The sequence below is a fragment of the Pongo abelii genome, chromosome 2 (assembly GCF_028885655.2).
Source record: "Pongo abelii isolate AG06213 chromosome 2, NHGRI_mPonAbe1-v2.0_pri, whole genome shotgun sequence".
NCBI lineage: Eukaryota > Metazoa > Chordata > Mammalia > Primates > Hominidae > Pongo > Pongo abelii.
The window spans coordinates 145,434,521-145,460,896 of NC_085928.1; the positions used below are offsets into that span (position 1 = coordinate 145,434,521).

The following is a 26,376-nucleotide window of genomic DNA, read 5'->3' on the forward strand; positions in this document are numbered from 1 at the left end:
GGCTGAGGCAGGAGAATCACTTGAACCCAGGAGGCAGAGGTCGTGGTGAGTAGAGATCACACCATTGCACTCCAGCCCGGGCAACAAGAGCGAAACTCCGTCTCAAAAAATAAACATAAAAAAGAAAGACAGAAAAAAAATGGTAGAATATCTTCAAAATCTATAGCTGGGCAAGTCGTTTTTAGACTTAATACCAAAAACATGATTATAAAAGTAAACATTAATAAATTGGACCTCATCAAAATTAGAAACATTTGCTCATGAAAAATCCTATTATGAGGATGAAAAACAACTTACTACAGACTGGGAGAAATATTGGCAAACCACATATCCCACAAATGACTAGTATCTAGAATATATAAAGAACTCTCAAACTTAACAGTGGAAATACAATCCAAATAGAAGTGGACAAAGACATGAACAGATGTTTTACCGAAAATGTTAATACAGATGGTAAACAAACACATGAAAAGGCATTCAACATCATTAGCCATTAGGGAAATGCAAATTTAAACCACAATGAGATAGCACTACATAGAGAAATGAAAACTCATGTTCACACAAAAACCTATACATGAAATGTTTCTAGCAGCCTTTTTCGTAATACCCCCAACTAGAAACAACCAAGGGCTCCTTCAACAGGTGAATCATCAAACTGCTGTACATCTGCAATATGGAGTTCTATTTGGCAATAGAAAGGAATAACTAACACACACAACAACTTTGGTGAATCTCCAGAGAATTATGCAGAGGTAAGTGATTTGCAGGAGCTGGGGGTGTGGTGGGGTGGAGGGATTGACTACAAAGGAGTAGCACAAGGGGATTTTGAGAGGTGACAGAGGCATTCCATATCTTGATCAGGGTAGTAGTGGTCATTACATAACTGCAAGTGTTTGTTAAAACTCATAGGGTTGCACATTCAAAAGGGCATATTTTATTGTATGTAACATGTAACTCAATTTTTTTAAACATGAAAAATAATGGAAGATTTTTAAGTCAACCTCCACTTAGCTCAATTACTAAATTAACCAACATTCTCCATTCCTTCTGTAAAACATACCAACAGGCACTCAGGGCACATACAGGTGAGTACTTACAGCTAGTAGATCCCTGTCTAGTATACTGATGTGTTCTGCTCCCATCACTTGAGTACAACACATACCAAGAATCACATACACATACACAACACTTACCAAGTTGTGTTTGTTCCCAAACCTGCAGATACTAGTTTTGTTATTGTAATTACTAATTTAATTAAATATGACATAATCCCATGAAATATAAGTGTAGGACAAAAGTTGTTACTATGAAAATTAGAAGAGGCCAGGTGCGTTGGCTCACACCTGTAATCCCCGCACTTTGGGAGGCCGAGGTGGGTGGATCATGAGGTCAGGAGTTTGAGACCAGCCTGCCCAACATAGTGAAACCCTGTCTCTACTAAAAATACAAAAATTAGCTGGGCATGTTGGCACCCACCTGTGTCCCAGCTACTCGGGAGGCTGAGGCAGGACAATCGCTTGAACCCAGGAGGCAGAGGTTGTGGTGAGCCGAGATCGCACCACTGCACTCCAGCCTGGGCAACAACAGAGCAAGACTCTGTCCCCTGCTCCAAAAAAAAAAAAAGAAAATTAGAAGAAACGCTTTGGAAAGACTTGCTAATGGAAACTTGCTAAAACATTTTTTAAACTAAAAGTGGATGAGACAACTATGAAAGATTGCAAGGAAATATAAAAACCTAAAATCAATTTACATTTACATTGTTTTGCAGAGGCTTATAACATAATCCAAACTGGAAATTACGGAGGATACACTATGGGAGTAGTTTATGCAACAAAGGTGTCTTGGAAGTCTGATTAACAGATTCATACTCAAAGAAAGGGTATGGCAAAAGAATGTGTATTTAAATGTTCTAAACTAAACATTTATATATTCTAAACATTTAACTTAAAATGTTAAACTATGTATGAAGTATTACTTATGATTCTTCACTTTAGCTGAATTTTTTCCGTAAGCCAAACTTATGCAGGCTCTGAATAAGAGTGAAGAAGTTACTCAAACCCAAGATTTAACATTTTTTGTGTTGAGTTCAAGAATAAGCTATTTTTTAACCATCTTGGCAATTTGCATGTATTTTGTTTGACAGATGGGACATTTGACACGTTGAATTTAGACTTGTGATTTTAATCTGAAATGTTTAAAAGGACTTAATTGATAGTAGATTGAGGATTTAAATTGGAGATGTGTTGAAGTTGAATTGATTATGTTTGTAAATTGAGTTTGAATTTTTCAGAGAATCTGAGGAATTAAATCTACAACTTTTGAGTTATTAGGTTTGTAAATAGAATGTAAGTGCTTAGGAATATTGGTTTATTAGATTTGTAAGCTTGCTTGTTGAGTGCTTGAAGTGCTTTAGAGAATCAGATACATCACATTTATAATTGTAGTTTGAAATATCTAAGAATTTCATCATCTTAATAAATAAATGTTTAGGGAATTTAATCTATCTTATTTAGAAGTGACTGTTAAGTTATAACAGAATACTATATTTATAAATAAAATTTACCAGCTTAAAGTTAAGCTTAAGCACCTAATAAAAACTAGATTTTAAAATCAGATATCTTTAATAAATTTAACATTAATTAAGCAAAAGCAGCTATAAGTGTTTGGGGTTTTTCTCTCTCTGTACAAAAGCCTGCCTCATACATTAAAAAACTCAAATGATGAAATGATGAAAGGTTCAACTTTTCCCAATCCAGGTTCTCACAAAAGAAAACATCTCTAACACACCAACATGGCACATGTATACATATGTAACAAACCTGCACGTTGTGCACATGTACCCTAGAACTTAAAGTATAACAAATATATATAAATAAATAAATAAATAAATAATAAAAAGTAAAAGTAAAAGTAAAAGTAAAAAAAAAAACTCCTTAAACCTTCAAGCAAAGCACATGACCCAGCAATTCGACCACTAGATATATACTAAAGAGAAATGAAAGCGTAAGTCCATACAAAGAATGGACATGAATGTTCATAGCAGTCTTATTTGTAATAGCCAAAAAATGAAAGTTACCTAAATGTCCATGAGCAGGTGAATGCATAAACAAACTGCTGTGTAGCTATGCCATAGAACATTATATAGCAATAGAAAGGAATAAATTACTGATAATGGATCAGTACGATATGGATGGAACTTGAAAACATTATGCTACCTATACAAAAGAAGTGAGAAAAAAGGCATATATTATATGACTTCTTTTATATGAAATGTCCAGAATATTTATTAATACAGAAAGTAGATTAGTGGTTGCTTATAGCTGGGAGTGGGGATGGGTGGAAATGGAGAGTAGCTTAATGAGTATAGAGTTTCTTCTGGGGGTGATGAAACTAAAATTGATTTTGATGATCATTACATAACTCTGTGGCTATACCAACCACCATTGCATTTTACATTTTAAATGGCTGAATTACATGTTATGTGAATTATATCTTCATAAAGCTGAGAAAAGAAAGAGAGAAAGGGAGGAAGGAAGGAAGGAAGGAAGGAAGGAGAGAAAAGAGAGAGAAAGGAGAGTAAATAAATCCCTCCTACAGGGAAATATCTCTAGGAATATCTTGCACATATATGTAACAATTTTATTCTGTTGTGGATGTCCTGCTTCTTCACTCTGTATTTGTCTTAAAATCTTGTGTGGTGCATCTGATTAAGCCCGGGTCATGTACCCTGCCCTAGCAGCAAAGGAGGTGATGAAAATGAGTTTTGGTTTCCACTTTGGGAGTCAGGACTCCTAACAGCAGAGATTCCCCAAATAAAGGAAAGCTGTTCTACAGATGCGGAGAAGCAGAGACTGTAAGAATGTGACAGACTATTCACTGCACTCACTTACATGTGGAAAATGAGTTTAAGGAGGGGAAGATGAGAGGCAGAGGGACCAGTTAGGTGGCTGGTGCAGGTCCATAAAGAGAGATGGTAATGACTTGAACTGAGACTGCAGTAATCGAGGCAGAGAGTTGGGAAGAGATTTGAGAAACGATTTGGAAGAAAAGTCAGCAGAATGTGGTAATTTGTTGCTTAAGAGAGATGAGGAAAAGGATAATTAAGAATTTCTGGCTTATGTGACTGAATGGATAATGGGGCCTTGACCTAAGTTGTGAAAAAGACATGGAGGAGGAATAAGTTTGGGAGTTAGAGTCGGGAGGAGGGTATATACAAAATTCTAGACATGTTATTGGTTTCTAATACAATTGCACTGTGGTCAAACAGCATACTTTTATAACTTGAATTCTTTTAAATTTGAGACGTGTTTTACAGTACTAAATCTGATCTATCTTGGTATATGTTTCCTGTGCACTTGAAAAGTATGTGAATAATGTTATTACATGGAGTGTCCTACAAATGTTAATTAGGTGAAGTTGCTTGAGAGTGTTATTCCAGTCTGCTATATCTTTGCTGGCGTTCTGTCTACTTGCTTTATCAATTACTTGGAGCAGGGTATTGAAATATACAACTATAATAATAGATTTGTCTATTTCCCCAGCTCCTATCTTTTATTTTATTTTATTTTTTTTTTTTGAGACGGAGTTTTGCTCTTGTCGCCCAAGTGGGAGTGCAATGGTTTGATCTTGGCTCACTGCAACCACCACCTCCTGGCTTCAAGTTCAAGTGATTCTCCTGCCTCAGCCTCCCAAGTAGCTGGGATTGCAGGTGTGTGCCACCACACCCTGCTAAATTTTTGTATTTTTGGTAGAGATGGGGTTTCACCGTGTTGTACTCCTGAGTACTGTTTGGTACATTGTACTGCAGGGTACTGTTTGGTACATTGATTTCCTTTCTTTTGGATGTACACTCAGTAGTGGAATTGCTGGACATGTGGTAGTTCTATTTTTAGTTTTTTGAAAAACCTCCATACTGTTTCCATAAAGACTGTACTAATTTACATCCCCACCAACAGTGTATAAGGGTTCCTCTTTCTCCACAAACTTACCAGGATCTATTATTACCTATATGTTTTGTAAAGGACATTTTAACTGAGGTGACATGATCTCATTGTGGCTTTAATTAGCATTTCTCTGATAATTAGTGATATTGAGCATTTTTTCATATATCTGTTGACTATTTGTACGTCTTCTTTTGAGAAACATCCATTCAGATATTTTGCCCATTTTTAGATCAGATTATTTGGGTTTTTTGCTACTGAGTTGTTTGAGCTCCTTATATATTCTGGTTATTACTCCCTTGTCTGGTTATATATTCTGGTTATGACTTCCTTGTATATTCTGGTTATTACTCCCTTGTCTCCTTATATATTCTGGTTATTACTCCCTTGTTATTACTATGGACAGTTTGTAAATATTTTCTCCCATTCTGTGGGTCATCTCTTCACTTCATTGATGGTTTCCTTTGCTGTGCAGAAGCTTTTTAGCTTGATGTAGTCCCATTTGTCTGTATTTGCTTTAGTTGAGTGTGCTTTTGAGGTCTTACAAAAAAAAATTTTGTCCAGACAAATGTCCTGGAGCATTTCCCCTACGTTTTCTTCTAGAAGTTTCATAGTTTCAGATCTTAGATTTAAGTCTTTAATCATTTTGATTTTTGTGTATGGTGAGAGATAGCAGTATAGTTTCATTCTTTGGGATATAGTTATCCAGATTTCCCAGCACCATTTATTGTAGAGATTGTCCTTTCTCCATTGTATGTTCTTGGTAACTTTGTTGACTATGAGATGGCTACAAACTTGTGGATTTATGTCTGGAATCTCTACTCCATTCCAATGCTCTATGTGTCTGTTTTTACACCAATACCATGCTGATTTGGTTACTATAGCTTTGTAGTATACTTTAAAGTCCAATAGTATAATGCCTCCAGCTTTGTTCTATTTGCTCAAGATTGCTTTGGTTGTTTGGTGTCTTTTGTGGTTCCATATAAATTTTAGGATTGTTTTTTCTATTTCTGTGAAGAATCTCATTGGTATTTTGACAGGGATTGCATTGAATCTGTAAATTGCTTTGAGTAGTATGGTCATTTTCACAATACTAATTTTTCCAATCCATGAGCGTGGAATATCTTTCTCTTTTCTTTGGTGTGCCCTCTCCAATTTCTTTCATCAGTGTTTTATAGTTTTCCTTGTATAGATCTCTCATTTATTTGGTTAAATTGATTTCTAGGTATTTTGTATTCTTTGTAACTATTGTAAGTAGGATTGCTTTCTTTTTTTCTGATATACATTGTCTATATATATATTTGATTTTTTATTTTTAATTTGTATGTGTACATAGTAGGTATATATATTTATGGGGTATATGATATATTTTGATGCAGGCATACAATGTGTACTAATCACATCAGGGTAAATGGGGTATCCTTCAAGCACTTATAGGATTGCTTTCTTGATTTCTTTTTCAGATTGTTTACTGCTGGAAAATATAAACACTACTAATTTTGTATATTGATTTTGTACCCTGCAACTTTACTGAATTTACTCATCAGTTCCAACAGTTTTTTGGTGGAGCTTTTAGGGTTGTTTTGTATACAATAGCATGTCATCTGTGAATAAGGACTTATTTCTTTACAATTTGAATGCCATTTATTTCTTTCTCTTGCTCAATTGCTCTCACTAAGATTTCCAGTATTATGTTGAATAAAAGTAGTGGAAGTGGACATCCTTGTCCTGTTCCAGATCTTAGACGAGAGGCTTTTAATTTTTCCTCATCAGTACTATGTTACTACGGGTTTGTCAAATTTGGCCTTTATTATTCTGAGGTATGTTTCTTCAATATCAGTTCCATAAGGATTTTTATCATAAAGGGATATTGGACTTTACCAAATGCTACTAAAATAATCATATTGTTTTTGTTCTTGGTCTGTTAATGTGATGTATCATCTTTGTTGATTATGTATGTTGACACATCCTTGCATCTCTAGTCTGAATCCCACTTGATTATCATGAATGATCTTTTCAATGTGCTGTTGAATTTGGTTTGCTAGTATTTTGTTGAGTACTTTTGCATCTATGTTCATCAGTGACATTTACCTATAGTTTTCTTTTGTGCTGTGTCCTTGTCTGGTTTTAATATCAGGTGAATGCTGGCCTCATAGAATTAGTTTGGAAGTATCCCCTTATCTTCAATTTTTTAAGATTTTGAGTATAATTGGTACTAGTTCTTTAAATGTTTGATAGAATCCAGCAATAAAATCATCAGATCCTTGGATTTTCTTTGATGGGAGACTTTTTACTACAATTTTGATCTCATTACTCATTATTGGGTTTTTTTTTGAGGTTTTTTATTGCTTTTTTTTCTTCAACTTTTATTTTAAATTCAGTGGTTACACGTGTAGGATGTGCAGGCTTGCTACATAGGTAAATATGTACATGATGGTTTGCTCCACAGATCATCCCATCACCCAGGTATTAAGTCTAGCATCTATTAGCTATTCTTTCTGATGCTGTCTATCCCCTCACCCCCTACCCCCACCACTGACAGGTCCCAGTATGTCTTATTCCTCCTCCTTGTGTCCATGTTTTCTCATCATTCAGCTCCCACTTATAAGTGGGAACATGCAGTGTTTGGTTTTCTGTGGTTTTCTATTTCTTAATGGTTCAATCTTGGTAGGTTGTATGTGTCTAGGAATTTATTCATTTCTTCTAGGTTTTCCAATTTGTTGCTGTATTGTTTTTCAGAATAGTCTATGATGATTCTTTGTATTTCTGTGTTGTTATGTCTCCTTTTTCATTTCTGTTTTTATTTATTTCAGTCTTTTCTCTGTTTTTTTTTTAGTCTAGCTAAAGTTTATCAATTTTGTTTATCATTCTAAAAAACAATTTTTTGTTTCATTGATCTTCTGTATTTTTTAGTCTCAATTTCATTATTTTCTGCTTTCATCTTTATTATGTCTTTCCTTATACTAATTTGGGATTTGGTTTGTTCTTGTATCGGGGGAACCAGCCCCCAGTATTTCAACATAGGTTCTTTTCTATTTTTCCCTAAGTGTCGACCAGTCTGAGAAATAAAGAGAAAGAGTACAGAGAGAAGAATTTTACAGCTGGGCCACCGGGGGTGCCATCATATATTGGTAGGATCATGATGGCGACCTCAAGCCACAAAACCAGCAAGTTTTTATTAGGGATTTTGAAAGGCGAGGGGGTGTACGAATAGGGAGTGGGTCACAGAGATCACATGCTTCGAAGGGCAATAAAAGATCACAAGGCAAAGGGAAGAGCAAGATCACAAGGCAAGGGTGAAATTAGAATTATTGATGAGGGTCCATGAGGAAACAGGGTTTGAGAACAGACAGCCGGTCTAACTAGAATTTACCAGGCTGGAATTTCCCAATCCTAGTAAGCCTGAGGGCACTGCAGGAGAACAGGGCGTATTTCATCCCTTATCTCAACCGCATAAGACAGACACTCCCAGAGCGGCCGTCTATAGACCTACCCCTGGGAATGCATTCCTTTCCCAGGGTATTAATTATTAATATTCCTTGCTGGGGAAAGAATTCAGTGATATTTCTCCTACTCACACATCCATTTATAGGCTGTCTGCAAGAAGAAAAATATGACTATATTCTGCCCGACCCCGCAGGCAGTCAGACCTTATGGTTATCTTTCCTTGTTCCCAGAAAATTGCTGTTATTCTGTTCTTTTTCAGGGTGCACTGATTTCATATTGTTCAAACACACATGTTTTACAAACAATCTGTACAGTTAACACAATCATCACAGGGCCCTGAGGTGACATACATTCTCACCTTACAAAGATAATGTGATTAAGAGATTAAAGACAGGTATAAGAAATTATAAGAGTATTAATTGGGGAAGTGATAAATGTCCATGAAATCGTTACAATTTATGTTCAGAGATTGCAGTGAAGACAGGCATAAGAAATTATAAAAGTATTAATTTTGGGAACTGATAAATGTCCATGAAATCTTCACAATTTATGTTCTTCTGCAGCAGCTTCAGCCAGTCCCTCTGTTCGGCATCCCTGACTTCCTGCAACATTCTTGCTTTTCTAGTTCCTTGAGGTACATCATTAGATTGTTTATTTGAAATATTTTTACTTTTTTGATGTAGGTATTTATTGTTATAAACTTCCCTCTTCCTACTACTTTTGCTGTATTCCATAGATTTTGGAATGTTGTATTTCCATTTTCATTTGTTTCAAGAAATTTTAATTTTTTCTTATTTCTTCATTGACCCATTGGTCATTCAAAAGCATGTTGTTTAATTTCCATGTGTTTGTGTAGTTTCTGTGGTTTTGCTTGATACTGATTTCTAGTTTTATTCCATTGTGGTGAGGAAAAAATACTTGATATGGTTTTTAGTTTTTTGAATTTGTTCAGACTTGTTTTGTGTAGCCTAAGATATGATCTATTCCGGAGAATGTTCTATGTGCTGATGAAAAAAGTATGTATTCTTCATCATTTGGGTAAAATGTTTTGTAAATGTCAGGCCTATTAGGTCTAGTGTGTAATTTAACTCTGATGTTTCTTTGTTGATTTTCTATCTGGGTAATCTGTCCAGTTAAAAATCCCTACTATTATTGTATGGCAGTCTATCTCTCCCTTTTAGATCTATTAATGTTTGCTTTGTATATTTGGAAGCTCTAGTTTTGGATGCATAATTATTTATAATTGTTATATCCTTTGCTGACTTGATCCCTTTATCATTATATAATGACTTTCTTTGTCTCGCTTTACAGTCTTTAATTTGTCGTCTATTTTATCCAACATAAATATAACTACTGCTACTCTTTTCTGATTTCCAGTTGCACAGAATGACTTTTACCACCCCTTCACTTTCAGTTTGTATGCATCTTTATAGGTGAAATGGGTTTCTTGTAGGCAGCATATAGATGGGTCGTGTTTCTTTATTCATTCAGCCACTGTATTCCTTTTAATTGGAGAACTGAGTTCATTCACATTTAGTGTCATTATTCATAAGAAATGACTTAACTACTGACATTTTGTTGCTTATTTTCAGGTTTTGTAACTCCCCTTTTCCTTTCTTGTTCTTACTGTCCTCCTTTATGGTTAAGTGATATTCTCTGGTAGTATGTTTTAATTCATTGTGTCTTTTTTTCTTGATAGCATTACCCTTTATTTAGCAATAGGAATACCCTTTATACAGAACTAGTGATTTCACATGCTTTATTTTCAAAATCAAAACGCTCATCCACATACTTCAGAGGACCATGGGTTCACAATTCATTCTAACAATGGTGTTTTTTGAACTATAGTCCACAATAACCACATATCCCAGTTTTTGTTTCTTTGTCTATGTTTACACACACTTTTGGGTAGCCAAGAGCTCCCCAACCAGTTACACAATATTACCCAACTCTCTACTTCACTCATAGGTTGCTCTGTTATCAAATCAGTGGCAAAGTTTATATTCACCTCTTTCTGACAACCCACAAACTGAATTTTTCTGGAGTCTTTATTATCAACCTGGCTGGCATGCAGGACCTTCTCTCCAGTTGGCAAGGCTCATACCCCAAAACACCTGGCACCTGAGGGCAGGTTCAACGCCACTATGCTGCTCCAGCCCAGCAGCTGGTAAATCATTGCTGCTGCCATCTTCAATTGCTATTTTTAGTGAATCTATTACAGGTTTTGCATATGGTGGTTATCATGAGGCTTAAAAAAAATCTTATAACAAGTTATTTTAAAGAGATGACAACTTACATAAAAAATAAAAGAATAGACATGAAGGAAAAATAAAAAATAACTCTACATGTTAACTCCATCCCTCCCACATTTTGACTTTTAGTTGTCTCAATTTACATAGTTTTACATTACTTATCTCTTAACAGCCTGCTGTTAGTTACTATTATTCTTTTTTGATAGATTTGTCTTTGGGGCTTCAAACTAGAGTTATGAGTGAATTGCATACCACAATTATAGTATTTAAGTATTCTAGGTTTGTCTGTGTACTTAATTTTACCCAGGGGTTTCATAGCTTCAAATGTTTTCTTTATTAGTATTTTTTGTTTCAGATTGAAGAACTCCTTTTAGCATTTCTTGTAAGATGGCTCTAGTGGTGGTGAATTCTCTGTTTTTGTTTTTCTGGGAAAGACTTTATCTCTTCTTCACAGTTAAAGGATAACTTTGCTGGATACAGTATTCTTGGATGAAAGAGTTTTTTTCTTTTAGCACTTTGAAAATGTCATTCCATTCCATCTTGGCCTGTATGGTTTTCATTGAGAAGTCTGTTGCCAGACAAACTGGAGTTCCTTTATATGTTATTTGCCTCTTTTCTCTTGCTGCTTTTAGGATCCTCTCTTTGTCCTTGGCCTTTGAGAGTTTGATTACTATATGCTTTGGGGTAGTGTTCTTTGTATTAGATCTGTTTGGTTTTCTCTGATCTTCCTGTACCTCAACATTTATTATTTCTCATGTTTTAGAAAGTTTTCTATTATTATTTCTTTGGATAAGCTTTCTACCCCTTGCTCAACTCTCTCTTGAACACCAATAATTTTTAGATTTGGTCTTTTAAGGTAAACTTCTGTATCTTATAGGTGGTCTTCATTTATTTTCATTCTTTTTTCTCTTCTGATTGCATATGTTCACATAGCCTGTCTTCAAGCTGACTGATTCTTCCCCTGCTTGATCTGTTCTGCTCTTCAGGGCCTCTAATGAAATTTTTAGTACAGCAAGTGTATTTCTCACTTCCAAAACATCTATTGGATTGTTTTAATTACTTCAATATTTTTGTTAAATTTCTCTGATAAATTTCTGAAATGGTTTTCTGTGTTATCTTGGAGATCACTGAGTTTCCTTAAAAGTGCTATTTTGGAGGATTTTTTTCTATTTTTGCTTTTTTTAATTTTTTTTATTTTTGAGAAATGGTCTCACTCTGTCACCCAGACTGGAGTGCAGTGGTGCCAGCAAAGTTCACTGCAGCCTCGAACTCCTGGACTCAAGTGATCCTCCCACCCCAGCCTCCTGAGTAGCTGGAACTAGAGATGTGCACCACTATACCCAGCTATTGATTTTTTAATTTTTTATTTGTAGAGATGGAATCTTGCTATGTTGCCCAGGCTGGTCTCAAACTCCTGTCCTCAAGTGAACCTCTTGCTTCAGCCTCACAATGTGCTGAGATTATAGGCATGAGCCACCATGCCCAGCCAAAATTGCTGTTTTGAGCTATTGGTCATAGAGGTCACATATTGCCATCTCATTAAAGTCAGTTACTGGTCCCTTGCCTTGCCCATTTGGGGAGTTTGTGGTTCCCTGTTTGCTATTGTTTCTTGTGATGTATATCCATGTCTTTGCACTAAAGGGTAATTTATTCCAGTCTTCTCTGTCTGACTTGTTTTGGGAATATATTTGCTTAAAGATTCTTCACTGCTAGGTTTCTGCCTCCTTTTCAGCTCTAGGTGGTGCCTTAAGCCCAGGTCCACCTCAGCTCTAGTAAATGGACAGTATCCTGGGATATCCCAGCAATGTGGGAAGGCTGGCTAGGGGTTTGTGCCCAAAGTATCTGCAGAATGTACCTCCTACATCATGTTGCTGCTGAACAGACACTCTAATTTAATGTCTCCTTTGGCTGAGTTACAGAGCAGTTTCCAGTTCTGTGGATGGGAGTTCTGCCTCCCGATTTGCCTTTGCCCGTCCTCTGGGATATTTCTCCCTTAAGGGACTTGCAATGTTTCTGTGGGCTAAGACAGGGACAAGTCTCCTGCCAGGGAACCCAAGATGGTGGGGAGCTGGTTGTCCACCTTGATTTCACTTTTTCCAGTGTATAAACTGTGATTTGGGAGGAAACTTTTTGAATGCTTGGTGCTGGACAGAATAGGGGGAGGGGCATCCTGAACGTGGAAGTCATTCTCTTACCATCTATTTGGAGCTTTTTCACTTCTTTGTGACCCTGCAAACTGTCTCATCCTCATATTTCAGTTCTGGGATATTGTTGATGGTAATCTTGGTGTTGTGTATTTGGGTTTGGTCTTCCTTTTCCGGGGAAAAGGGGGAGCCAGCTTGCTTCTATGCTGCCATTTTGGAACCAGAAGTCTCACATTTAATATGACTATTGATATGGTTGGATGTAAGTCTATCATCTGCTGTACTGGAAATTGGAAGTCTGTTGCACTTCTTAGATCTGTGAGTATATAGTTTTCATAAATTTTAGAAACTTTTGGCTAGTATTTCTTCAAATATTTTTTGTCTTCACTCCTCTCCTTTGGAGATTCCACATATTAGGCCACTTGTAGTTGCTCTTTAGCTCACTGATGCTCTTTTCATTAACATTTTTTTTTCTGTGTGTTTCATTTTGGATAATTTCTATTGATGTGACTAATCTTTTCTTTGGTAACGTCTAATTTGCCATTAATCCAATCTAATGTATTTTTATTCTAGACATTATAGTCTTCAACTATAGAAATATAATTTGGGTCTTTTTTACATCTTCCCTTTTTAATATGTACTTAAGTTTTTTGACATTTGGAATATAGTTATAGTAATTGTGGGTTTTTTTGTTTGTTTGTTTTTGTTTTTGTTTTTGTTTGAGATGGAGCCACTCTGTTGCCCAGGCTGGAGTGCAGTGGCGTGATCTTGGCTCACCACAACCTCTGCCTCCCGGGTTCAAGAAATTCTTCTGCCTTAGCCTCCCGAGTAGCTGGGATTATAGGCACCTGCCACCATGGCCGGCTAATTTTTTTGTATTTTTTAGTAGAGACGTGGTTTCACCATGTTGGTCAAGCTGGTCTCAAACTCCTGACCTCAAGTAATCCACCCACGTCAGCCCCACAAAGTGCTAGGATTACAGGTTTGAGCCACCATGCCCAGCCATGGTAATTGTTTTAATGTCTTTCTCTGCTAATTCTAACATCTGTGATAGTTCCGGTCTATATTTGGTTTGTTGATTTTTCTCTTCATTATGGGTTATACTTTTCTAAATCGATCAAGCCTCTAGCAACTATCCTTTATGGGAAATACAAGGGTAGAGGCACATGTTAAAGAACATCACAGCAATCAGCAAAATGCAGAATGTGGGAAACTCCTTATAACAAACAATCTATTTTTTCAACATAAAAGTAGAAGGAAAGAAAAAAGTGTAAGACATTTTAACCAAATGCAGTGTGAGGACCTTGTTTGGATCATGACTGGAAGAAGTAAACTACATAAAACATTTATGAGAAAATTGGGAAATTTTGAACACTTTCTAGATGTTAACAAATTATTACTTTAAAAGACAATTTAATGATTTTGTGGTTGTTTTTAAAAATAGACCTTATCATTTAGAGATGCATAGTGAAATATTTATGGATGAAATAATAATGCTCCATGTGATTTGCCTCAAAATAATCCAAGGAGGGAAAGAAAAGGTGAGGGTACAGATGGAACAAATTGGTCATGGGATAATTGTTGAAGCCAAGGAATGGGTGCATAGTAGTTCACTATGTTATTCTGTCTCTGTTTTCAATATTTGATATTTTTATACTAAAAAAAATTTCAGATGTTTTCTTGTCTAATAAGACTTGCCCTACTCTCTTCCTACACTTCACAGAATTAATTGTGCTCATGACTGCTCCCCTACCATCATGTAATTTAAACATTTATTTTCAAATCTTTCTCCCTTACTTGGCCATAAGCTCCTTGAGAACAAAGATTGACAGAGTTTCACTCTGATCACCCAGGCTGGAGTGCAATGGAGCGATCTCAGCTCACTGAAACCTCCACCTCCCGGGTTCAAGAGATTCTCCTGCCTCAGCCTTCTGAGTAGCTGGGATTACAGATGCGTGCCACCACGCCTGGCTAATTTTTGTATTTTTAGTAGAGATGGGTTTTCACCATGTTTGCCAGGCTGGTCTCAAACTCCTGGCCTCAGGTGATCCACCTGCCTTGGCCTCCCAAAGTGCTGGGATTTCAAGCGTGAGCCACCACGCCCAGCCCCTGTATCTTCATTTTATATCATTTGTATTCCTACCACCTAGTACAGTCTGGGTACTCAATACATTGTGGTGAATTGGCAACTCTCTAGCCCCAATTCACCATGGTCCTCATGACAGAGAGACTAACTCTATTGTATTGAATCAAATTTCCAGTCACGTATTATGTCCTTTATACATTCAAGTTATAATGTGTATAAATGTATGGCAAAAGGGCCAAAGGAGCCCTAATGTAAAAACACTGGCAATAAAACTGTCGAGACAAACCAAGAATCCAGGTTGGCAGGGTCAGCAGTTTTAACATTGTTTTATGGTACATTGTGTACTTTTCCTTCTTACTGATATGCATTGCACTGTGACCTTTGCAAAATCCTGTCCTGCCCTGCATTTTTCACAGAGTTGCTCTCAGTCTCAAATAAGATACCATATGCATGTGAAAGGGCTTTTGAAATGGAAAAGCAGTAGAAAGTTGAAAGTAAAATGGTCTCTTTCTCTCTAGGGCATCAAGGCATCTCACAGAGCACACTTTAGCTACTGGGAGGATTGACCTTGGGTGAAATTTCAGTATGTAAAGCTTGTTTGGGGTTATCTTACATAATTTTTTCTTTCCTTGTGCTGTACACACACACAAACATATATGTGCATATACGTACAATGCACATATATACACACACACATATGGCACCTAGTATATGTTTGGTGCTATGCTAGGTGCTGGGGAGACAGTGAGAACAACCCAGGTGCCCAGGACCTGTCCTCACAGCCCACCTAATCCTTTTAAGTCTTTACATACCTCCCATCCCCCACCCCCATCTCCTTACTCATGGTATTCAACCCAACTGGTTGACTTATTGTTATTTATATGCTTATATATTTATAGATTTATCCTTTATCAAGATTTTTACGAAGATACTCAATTGGAGGTTCCTAATTCTGGAGAAATTTCCATTTTACAAATATATTCTTGGAGAGGGTATGATTATGGACCTGTCACATTTGAGTACTGTGGCAGTTAGAAGGAGGGCAATTTTGGGAGGCCCTTCCAGGCTATGTCCTTCCAGCTATTAATTAGGTTCTGTTTCAGAGCAGACCATATTACACGGTGTTATTAATAAATCTAGCGAGTGGTTATAAGGGTGTGTGTATCGGAATAATCCATTAAGCTGTACATTGGTTTTATATGGCTGTCTATGTTTGTGTTTTATTTAACAATAACAGTTAACAGTTAAAAATAAGTATCACTTCTTTCAAAATTCACACAACTTCTTGGGCTGAGTGAAATGTGGCGCAGGTGCAGGACTCTGGGAAGACAGGAGTGCCAGGGAATGTCTGGTCAGCAGCGCGCTGCCCTCAAGGGGCCTCCTTGAAGGCCCCTTGAAGAGGGCAACACAACTAATGACGATAACAATAACAACGATGACAATATTGACGATGACAATAACAAAAATAAATCCGAGAAAGAGACTCGAATCTGTCAAACAGCATCGACCACCACGAATCGCGTCCCCGCGGCGCCGCCATAGACGAGACTGCCCTGGCCGAGGCCACAGCGGCTCTCGCGGCGCCCCTGGAGGCCCCCTTCCTGCCTTGGCCAGAGGGGCGGGGCGGAGGCTGGGGGCGGGGCCGGACAGTGGGCGGGGCCTGGCGCGCGGGCGGGGCTCCGGGCCGGCCGCCGAGGGTGGGGCCGAGGAGGAGGAGGAGGTAGGGGCCTGCGGGTGGCTGGGTGGTGCGCGCTCGGGCCTCCGCTCTTCACGCGCCGCATTCGTAGCCCGAGAGTCCGCGCCGCGGGGAAGCTTGGAGGCGAGCGCTGCCCGCGAGCCGAGCCGCCGGAGGAGGAGCTGCGGGCAACGAGGTAGGCGCAGGGACACTGGCCGCACGGCCTGGAGCCTTCAGCTCCCTCGTCCCGGCCCGAGGGGGTGGCGAGGCTGGGGGGCGGCGCGCGGAGGCCGGGGCGGGCGGGGCCGGGACCTGGGGGCGGGGACCGGCCTGGCCAGAGGGGCCACACGGAGCTGACTGGGCTGTGGAAGTCGGAATTCCAGGCGGTGCGGTGTGGTGCGTTGCCTCGGCGCGCCGGCCAGTCCCGGGACACGGCAGCCCGGGAGGTGTGGAAACTGCCTGCCCCAGGGGCGCCCGCGGAGGAGGGTAGGCGGGGGCGGCCTGGGCCCTCCCACTTTTCAGGGCTCCTGGGCCAGTTCGCCCTCACAGCCCTCGGGAACTTGTTAACAGGAAAGCCTGGCAGAGAAACAAATGCCAGCGTTTTGGAAGAACTGAGAGTCACGTCGTTAGGCGCTGAGGCTTTCTTTTCCTTCCCCGCCCCCTGCCCAGCCTCGGCCCGACTTGGCCAAAGAAGGATGTGTCACCAGCTCCGCGCCGCGGGCGGGATTCCCGGCCCGCCATGAGCCGGGGTACCTGAAACAAAGGTAAACGGAGGCCGGGCGGCCCCTGGCCCTGCACCGCGGTCTCGCTGGAGCGCCTCAGTGGGTCTCTCCCGCGCCGACCTGGCCGCCGCCGCCGCGGAGGGGCGTTCTCCTGGGAGACCTCTCGATGGAAACCAGCTGGCCGGGCTTGGAGTTGATGTTGCATCCGAACTCTGTTGTGCTCACGTTATTCCCAGTCCTCCCACTCTGGTGAAGCTTAAGGAAATTTTATCCAGTCTTGGTGGTCAGCAAATGTAGGGGAGGACAAATTGTTGTTTATAAATTATAAAGTATTTTCTAATTAGGAAATGGCCTGAAAACATTAAATTCTTAACACGTAAGCAAAAAAAGTAATTCCTTCCAACATCTGAGGAAGTATTCCTCCTCAAATCTTCATTTCTGTACAAAACATCCCCCACACCTTTGGTGCCAGGCATTTTTCTTTGTTCTTCCTTAGTCTCAGGCCTTAGTTTCTTGTAAACAGAGAACCCAGCGCCTAGACCCTAAGAATTGCCATACTAGGTCAGAGCATGGGCGTCCAGTTCAGTAGGCAACCGGCTTGTGTTGTAGTAAAACTGCTTTTTTTTTTTCTTGGTGATACGTTAAAAATTATCTCAGTTTCTTTCAATAGTATCCATGAAAGCCTTTTAAAAATTTTCTAAGCCACTGCTAATTTACACACACAATTTATTTACATTTATTGCATCCAATTGGCCCTTTTATCACCTCTGGCAGAAGAACTTAATGTCATGAGATACTTGTGGAAAAAAACTTAGATCTTTTATACAATCTAGGAGCTCAGAAATCTAGGAGATTTCTAGGCGAATGGGGAAACAGATCAAAAAGGTTTTTAAAAAACAAAGCTTTGGGAAACTGTTACTGGGGCCAATCTGGCTGTTGAGTTCAAAAATAGCTTTATCCACTCACAACATGAACATTGAGCAGTTAAAGATTTATTTGTACTCATAAGCATTTGCGTATTTTAAAATGTAGCTTAACATTCTGGAGAGTGAAGGGCCTATCTGACTTTTTCTTGGGCTGAATTAATTTGGCCTTAATGTTCAAGCTGAAACCGGCTACTCTGAGAGAATGGAAGTTTTGTTTCAGCGAGAAAGGAAAAAAGGAAATGAATAATTTTGGAGTATAGGGTACTTGGGGGCACCTGTTCAAATCATAACTTTGCTTTTAAACTCTTCAGAGACTCCTCCTTGCTCCTGACAAACATAGTCCCCACTAATCTGGCCCCTATTACCTTTCAGACATACAGCTGAAGCTTTACCTCTGCCCTGAAGCTTTGCTTGACACCCCCCATCCCCCAAAAAGAAAACAGATATTTAAAAATCACCACCCTCAGAAGTGCAATTGACAGCTCTTTTGAGTGTTATCGTCCTCTGAGTCAGAGTTTCTCATTTGTAGTTCTGTTGACATTTTAGGCCAGGTAATTTCTGGTTGTGGAGGGCTATCATGTGCAGCGTAGGATGTTTAGCAGCATTTCTAACCTCTACTGAGGAATAGATACCAGTAGCACTCCACACACACAGTTGTGAAAATCAAAAATGCTTCCAGACATCGCAAATGTCCCCCAGGAGAACCAAAATCACCCTTAGTTGAGAACCACTGTCGTGAGCAGACTGCTGCCTTAACACTAGTGACGCAGCATTGTCCTCATTTGCTTAGGTGTTTACTATGCTAAGCTTGAGGGCGGGAAAGTTACTCATTTATTTAACAGATTTCTGAAGGCCTGTTTTGCCAACTGGACACTAGATTAGGTATGGAAATAGATTAGTAAAAACAACTCTGCATGCCTGGACCTTATAGTCTAAAGAGGGTGACAGATGTATACATGTATAAATATCCATTTATCTCATTACGATTGTGTTAATTTCTGGGAGAAGTACAGGCAGCTCTGAGTGCATAAAACAGATGTCCTGATGTAGTTTGGAAACTGGGGAAAGTTTCCATGGGGAAGTGACCTTTGAGGTGGACGGTGAAGGATTAACAGGAGTTACTAGGTGAAGCTCACAGGAACAGTATTCCAGGCAGAAGGAACAGATGTGAATACCTTGAGGAAGAAAGGAACAGGGCCGCTTTTGGGAACCCAGAAGCCAGGAACACGGAGAGTGATGACACAAAATGAAGCTAGGAAAATAGGCAAAGGCTGTCCACTAGCAGTGGTTCTCAGTCCAACACTCTCATCAGAACCACCAGAACTTAAGACCGACGCCTGGGCCCTCCTCCAAGCCTATTAAATCAGAGCATTTTTGGTGGGTTCTGCTGCCTCCCCCAGCCACCATTTTCCCTGTCTTCCAAAGGAATAACCACTGATACTAGTTTTGTATATCATTGTAGACATTTTTTGTGGGCATTCAAGGAAATGCATATCTTTCCTCTTACTGTTTTACACAAATGGTAGCATACTGTACACTCTGTTTTCTTAACAGTGTCTTGGGAATCTTTCCACTTCAGTATATAGTTTCCTTATTTTTTTGAATGACTGTACAGTGTTTCACTGTATGGATATACCACAGATTATTTAACCATTCCCCCACTGACAGACATTTAGATTGTTTCCAGTAATTTACCATAAACAGTACTATGAATATGCTGTTTCATATGTGAATAAATATAGGGTAAATTCCTAGAAATGGAATTGTTGGGTCAAATAAACACACAAACACATATATTTACATAAGTATATATTTATGTAATGCGTGTATATGTGTATATATTTGTAATTATTTGTGATTATAAAATATTCTGGTCATATTAGAATGCTTTGGAAGGAAACAAGATTGAGTGTGGGAGACAGCTGCCTCTAATTAAGGTTACTGTGGTTAACATAGGAGAGAAAAGGTGGTGGCTGAGAGAAAAGAATGGTCGTATTGGAGATGGAGAGAAGTACATATATTCGTGAGATATATTTAGGAGGCGTAATTGATAGGATTTGTTGGTTGATATGGTACAAGGGTTGAGAGGGAGAAATGAGATCCTAAGATGACTCCCAGGGTTCTAGCTTGCCCAACCAGTGAATGGTGGTGGTGTTACCTGAAATAAAGAACATTTAAGGATAAATAGTTTTGAGATGAGTTTAAATCACAGTTTACATTGGGACTGCTGAGATTTTCAAGTGAGAGGTCACATAAGCATTTGACAATTCTAATTCAGAGCCAAGAGCAGGGGGCTAAACTGGAGGCACAAATTTTTAGGTGTAAATTACAGGCTGTGGACAAAATTATCTAGGGCAGTGGTTGCAAAGCAGTAGCCTACAGCTGAATCTGACTCACAGATGTTTTGCCCATACAGTGGTTTTGTTATTGTTTAATTTTGAATTAGTTGCCAATATTTTAAAATCTGAAGATTTCTCATGAAAAATCCAGATTTGGGGTTTCTCTTTAAAAATGAGAAAATGTAGCACTACTGAGTTGGTTTTCCAATATGGCAGCAATAATTGGAGCTAAGTCACAGATGATCGCAGCTCTTCTATTTCACTACAGAGCCCACCACTCCCTAAAATTATGCCTGGCCCACTTTACTCATTTATTTCTCTGACTGTAGGCTTTTGAGCATGTGATCCCTGGTCTGGGAAGAGAGCATAGAACAGTGCTCTTATCTTGGTTGCACTGAATCACTGAATGATTAAAAAATACTAATGCTGTGGTCCACCTGAGAAATTTCTTTTTCTGTTTACTTGATCTGATTTGCTGCCGTGGACAAATCTGAGGTGATTCCACTTAGCTGTGGAAGTTGAGAACCACTGACAGAGATTAAGAAAAAAGGGCTCAGGCCCAGCATTTTGAAGTTTAGTAGAGGAGGATAGCCCAGGAAGAGGATGAGAAGTGGCCACAGAGGTACAGTGGAATGACACCTTGCTCAGAATTAAAGTGTGCAAACTTAACTGAATGCGCTCTACCATGTTTTTTATTAAATGAGAGAGAGAAAAGTTTTATTTACTTGTATACAGGTGTGCAATATTTAACGGGCCATTTAAAGGATTTTCAAGAGTAATTTAAGCAATATTTGGTTTTTGTCTTAGCTGTTTCCTTCACAATCTAATTCTAGTTTAAGATGCATCATAAAAGGTGAGAGAAGAATGTTTCAAATAGAGAGGTGTCATCAAGTAAAGATGTGGACCAAAAATGATCTGTTGAATTTAGCAAGATGGAGTCTTTGACCTCAGCAAGAACCATTTTAGATTGGAAGAGGCAGAAACCAAAATGAAGTGGGTAAAAAGTAAGGAAATGGGAGTGGCAAGTGTTGGAAATTCCTTTGAGAAGCTTGCCCAAAAAGAGGAAGTGGTGAGGGAGGATGAGGTGTCTTACATGCCTACAATGTAGGTGTTAGTCTGTTGGTTACTCAAACATTTCTTCTAACTTTTTAGGGATGTAGGTCAATGGTGTCTGATTACCCCTCTCCCACATTCTTAGGGGTCTTTTTTTGGAGACTACTTTTTACTGAGAAGAAATTTTGCCAGGACTCTTGAGGCTTTTGAAGGGGCTGACTCAGATGTTGGTGATTAGGCCACAAGTTTCTTTCTCAACTGGAAAGCTGTAGAGCTCCTAAAGGCCAGCAGTGATCTGGGCTCCAGTGACCCTGACATCATCCTCCCGTTGAGCTGATGAACAAAGACTATATTGTTGGTATGCTGAAAATGGAATACTTGGCTATGTTAGGGAATGTGTATCTAACTGTGAGATTCCCAGGAATAGTTTTTGCAGCTGTATTTTTTCCAATTAACTTGATATTATAGCTTAATTTTCCAGTTGCATGCATGTAAAAACTCTCATACTTTGAAGTATTTATCATTGATGGTACCTGAGGGATATGGATGTAAGTTGGAGATGTAGGCCCTCATTGAACTCAGAAAGAAGAAAGCGCTGAGCAAACTGGTTTCCAAAAAGTTGTGTGAAGGCTTCTACCTCGAAGACTTGGTGTTAGAGTGACTATTTAGGATGGCTTGTAATGCAAATGGTCACAACCAGTTTGTCTTTTATCCATTTCTGCCACATTGGCAACCTTAACCTGGCAGAGAGGCTTTTAAGGTCAATTTTGTGCTTCATATTTCTAAGAGTTGTAGCCTGCCAACAGAACAGAAAATATAAGGGGTGGAAAATGCCAAGAATTATTGGTGAAGAATGGTTTTGATTAATTGAAGGCATAAACCTCATTGCTATACTCTTGAAAACAGGAATATCATCTTGTGAGGGACCAGACTTCATAGCTGTCATTGGTTTATCAGTTAGGTGGATGATGGTTAACTTCTGTATAAAGGATGATTTTGTGACATGAAAGCAGACCTTGGTCCAAGATGGTTTGTAATGGGAGTCCATTATAAGAAAATATTTTATTTAGAAACTTGTGTATGCTTGGACAGCTGTGGGAATTCCATCATCACAAATATGGTTAGGTACTATGCCTGGATGGCAATATATAGAGGCAAAAGTCCATTACCAAGGTGGTCCAGAGCTCCTTTGGTTTGTGGAGGAAACAGGATGGCTGAGTGGGGAGAGGACTTGGAGTCAGTTCCTGAGTATAGTGCCTGGATTTGTCAAGGGTGAACTGTGTGATTTTTTTTTAATTGAGGTGAAATTAACCATTTTAAAGTGTACAAATCAGTTACTTCAATATGTACATTCACAATGTTGTGCAGCCATCACCACTATCTAATTCTGGAACATTTTCATCACCCCAGAAGGAAACCGTGTACGCATTAAGCAGTCACTCACCATTCCCCTTTACCCCTACCGTCTGGCACCCACCAATTTGCTGTCTGTATGGATTTGCCTATTCTGAAGAATTTCATATAAATGGAATCATACAATATGTAACTTTTTGTGCGTGGCTTCTTTCATTCAGCACAATGTATACGAGGTTCTCTCACGTTGTAGCATGTATCAGTACTTCATTCTTTCTTTGGCTGAATAATACTCCATTGTATGGATATACTACGTTTTGTTTATCAGTTGACATTTAGATTGTTTACACCTTTTGGGTCTTATAAATAGTATTGCTAAGAGCATTCTTTTACAAGTTTTTGTTTAAATACCTGTTTTCAATTCTTTTGTGCATGTATCTAGGAATAGAATTGCTGGATTATGCAGTAATTCTATGTTTAAAAAGTTTTTGAGGAACTCCCAGACTGTTTTCCACAGATGCTGCACACTTTTACATTTTTTCCAGCAATTTTTGAGAATTCTTTCTCCACCTCCTCACCAACACTTGTTGTTTTCTGGTTATAGCCATCATAGTGGGTGTGAAGTGGTGCCTCATTGTGGTTTTTATTTGTATTTTCCTAATGACTACTGACGTTGAGCATCTTTTCATGTGTTGGCCATTTGTGTATCTTTGGAGAAATGTCTGTTCAAGTCTTTTATCAATTTTTTAATTGGATTGTCTTTTGGTTGTTGAGTTTAAGAGTTCTTTACATATGTAAATATGGATACAAATCAGGTTTATGATTTGCAAATATTTCCTCTCTTACTGTGTGCTGTTTTTTCACTTTCTTGTTAGTGTTCTTTTGCACAGAAGTTTTTAATTCGTGTGAAGTTGAATTTGTTTTTTCTTTGATTGTGTATGCTTTTGGCATTATATCTGACAATCTATCACCAAATCCAAGGTCCTGCCAGTTTACTTCTGTGTTTTCTTCTGGGAATATATAGTTTTAGTTCTTAACATTTAGCTATTTGGTGGATTTTGAGTTAATTATTGTATGTGAGGTAAGGATTCAACTTCATTCTTTTGCATGTGAATATCCAGTTATCCCAGCATAATTTGTTGAAAGAGCTGTGTGATGTATGCAAGTCTGAGACTCTTATTTGTAAAATGAAAGTGATAAAAACACTTGCCTCACAAAGTTTTGTTGTAAGATTAAATAGGAGAGGATATATGTGTTACCACTTTGAAAAGTATATATCATTAAACAAATACTCATGATTATTATTGGCATGCCACATAGAGCTTTCATTTGGTCAAGGCCCCATAGATTGATGTCCTTCAGGGACCACCACACATCTTCCCTCTTAGTGCATAGTGAATCATGATGTGACTAGAGGACTGAGATCCATGTTGCATCCCTAGGTCCAAAGTCACAGGGCCCCAGATGCAAGAGGTAGTTGGGGAGATTGCAGCTATCCAGAATTGAAAGTATATTTTCTTGTAGGGCATGTGTTTGTTGAATTCTGTTGCTATTCCTCTGATATTGAGGAATGTCTGTTCTAGGTGTTTAAAGGCCCTAAAGAGTTTTCAGGCATAGTAGGAAATTAAAAGGCAGTTTCTTGTTATTGGACCAAGAATCCTCATGTTTCACTCTATCAGCTTTTAAACTTCTAGAAGTAAGACTGTTTAAATGGCTAGTGATCTCACTTAGTTCAGTCAACAAACACATATTAATTTATCACTCACTATGTGCCAGGCACTGTTCTAGATACCGGAGATATAGTGCCTTTTAATATAAGACCAAACTCTCTTGACTTTGCATTCCCCTCTTAATTTGTTTTCTGCAGTTATCTAACTCACTGACTCCAGTTCCTTTTCCACCAGTCTCTCTTGAGTCCACGTTAATCAGGCCCCTTCCCCCACTGAAGCACTCTTGTCAAGCTCACCACTGACCTTCATGTTGCTAGCTCTAGTGAATCAGTTCTCAGTCTTCCTCTTACTTGACCTTTCAGCAGCATTTTACACAGTTGATTATTCCTCTTTCTTTGGAACACTTCCTTCATTTAGCTTTGCTGCATTCTCTCCATTTCCCTCTCACCTTATTGGAGGTTTAGTCTTTTTGCTAGTTCCTCATGATCTTCGTGACCCCTAAAAGTTGGAGCATTGCAAGTCTCATTAATACTCCAATTTTCCTTATTGACTCTTATTTCCTTGGCATTTCAGTCAGTCTCATGACTTTAAATACCATCTATACACCAACAACTACATGCTGACTACCAAATGTATATCTCCAAGTTAGGAAGGAAATAACTTGCAGTAACGTCTTTTCCTTGCTTATTATGTCCTTCTCTGACGGCCTATTCCCAACACAGCAGCCAGAGGAATCTTGTTAAAAGTAAGTTATCCACTCAGAGGCTTTACACTTTCCTACAAGGCCCCTACATAATCTGAACTCCTCTTTGTCTTTCTGACCTTATCTGTTACTATTCTTCCCTGTGCTTGCTTTGTCCCAGTCAAAAAGGGGACTTTTTTCTTCTTCCAACAAGCCAGGTATGTTCCTTCCACAAGACCTTTGTTTCTCCTAGTAAAGGTTCCTCCCTCGTTCTCTATCTCCCTTCCCTTTCAAACTCTGCTTCTCAGCACTTTGGGGTAAAAGGGAGGGGTATTCTCCCACCCCAACCCCCTAGACTGAGCACTAAGGCTATCCCCTTCATCTTGTTTGTTTATTCATCTTACACTTTCATTTGAACAGAGTTCCTCCAGTTGAAACAGCAGCTTGAAAACTGCTTCTCTGTGAGATTAGAAATAAAAAGCAGAGATTAGTGGTTGTGAATGGAAATGTCATTAAGGGTTTAGGAATCCTAGCAAGGGCCACTTATCCCTTCCATTTTGTAGATTGTAGGCATATTTCCTATTTTACAGCCTTGGGGTTTGGGCCCCAGAATACTGCTGTTGTGAGTACTGATGTTCTCCTACCAATGCCAAGTCTTCCATCAAGCACTGTGGCCCAGCTGTTAGCATTTTGTCTTCTCTCAACATGGTACATCTTGGCAATCTTGGTATTCTTCTAGTAGAAGGTTGAGACCCCTTTCCCATGGTGGGCCCTCCTCAATGAATGGAGGCTCACTGGGTGCTGGCAGCAGTATTGAGATCCAAGTATTAAAGGCAATTGAGGGTTCTGTGTAATGAAGTGTGTTGATTCTACTGAGAAATGCCCCAGGCCTTAAAAGGGCAAACAGGCCACATCTAGTGACAGTCTATCTAGATAGCAAGTTCAGACACTTCATCAGGGGCAGTGTTTCTCAGCCTTTGTCTGCAAACCTACAGGCCTTTATGTGGGCCTCTGGTGGGTTCATGTTATTAAAATCTGGAATGGTGTCTGTTCTGATTTGTTGTTTTAGAAGAAAAGGTATTATGTC

The 26,376-nt window shown here is 39.0% G+C and overlaps 1 protein-coding gene across 3 annotated transcripts in view; it reads left to right on the forward strand.

The window, feature by feature from the left end:
* Nucleotides 1-16,555: 16,555 nt before the first annotated feature.
* Nucleotides 16,556-26,376, forward strand: part of PPP2R3A (protein phosphatase 2 regulatory subunit B''alpha) — a 184,923-nt gene continuing 175,102 nt past the window's right edge. Inside the window, exons 1-2 of one of the 3 annotated variants that reach the window (XM_054552663.2) lie at nucleotides 16,577-16,740; nucleotides 17,214-17,308. The gene's annotated coding sequence lies outside the window, so the exon portion shown is untranslated. Of the gene's footprint in view, nucleotides 16,741-17,213; nucleotides 17,309-26,376 lie in introns of all 3 variants that reach the window. The other 2 variants (XM_024245015.3, XM_054552664.2) reach the window with 2 other exon arrangements.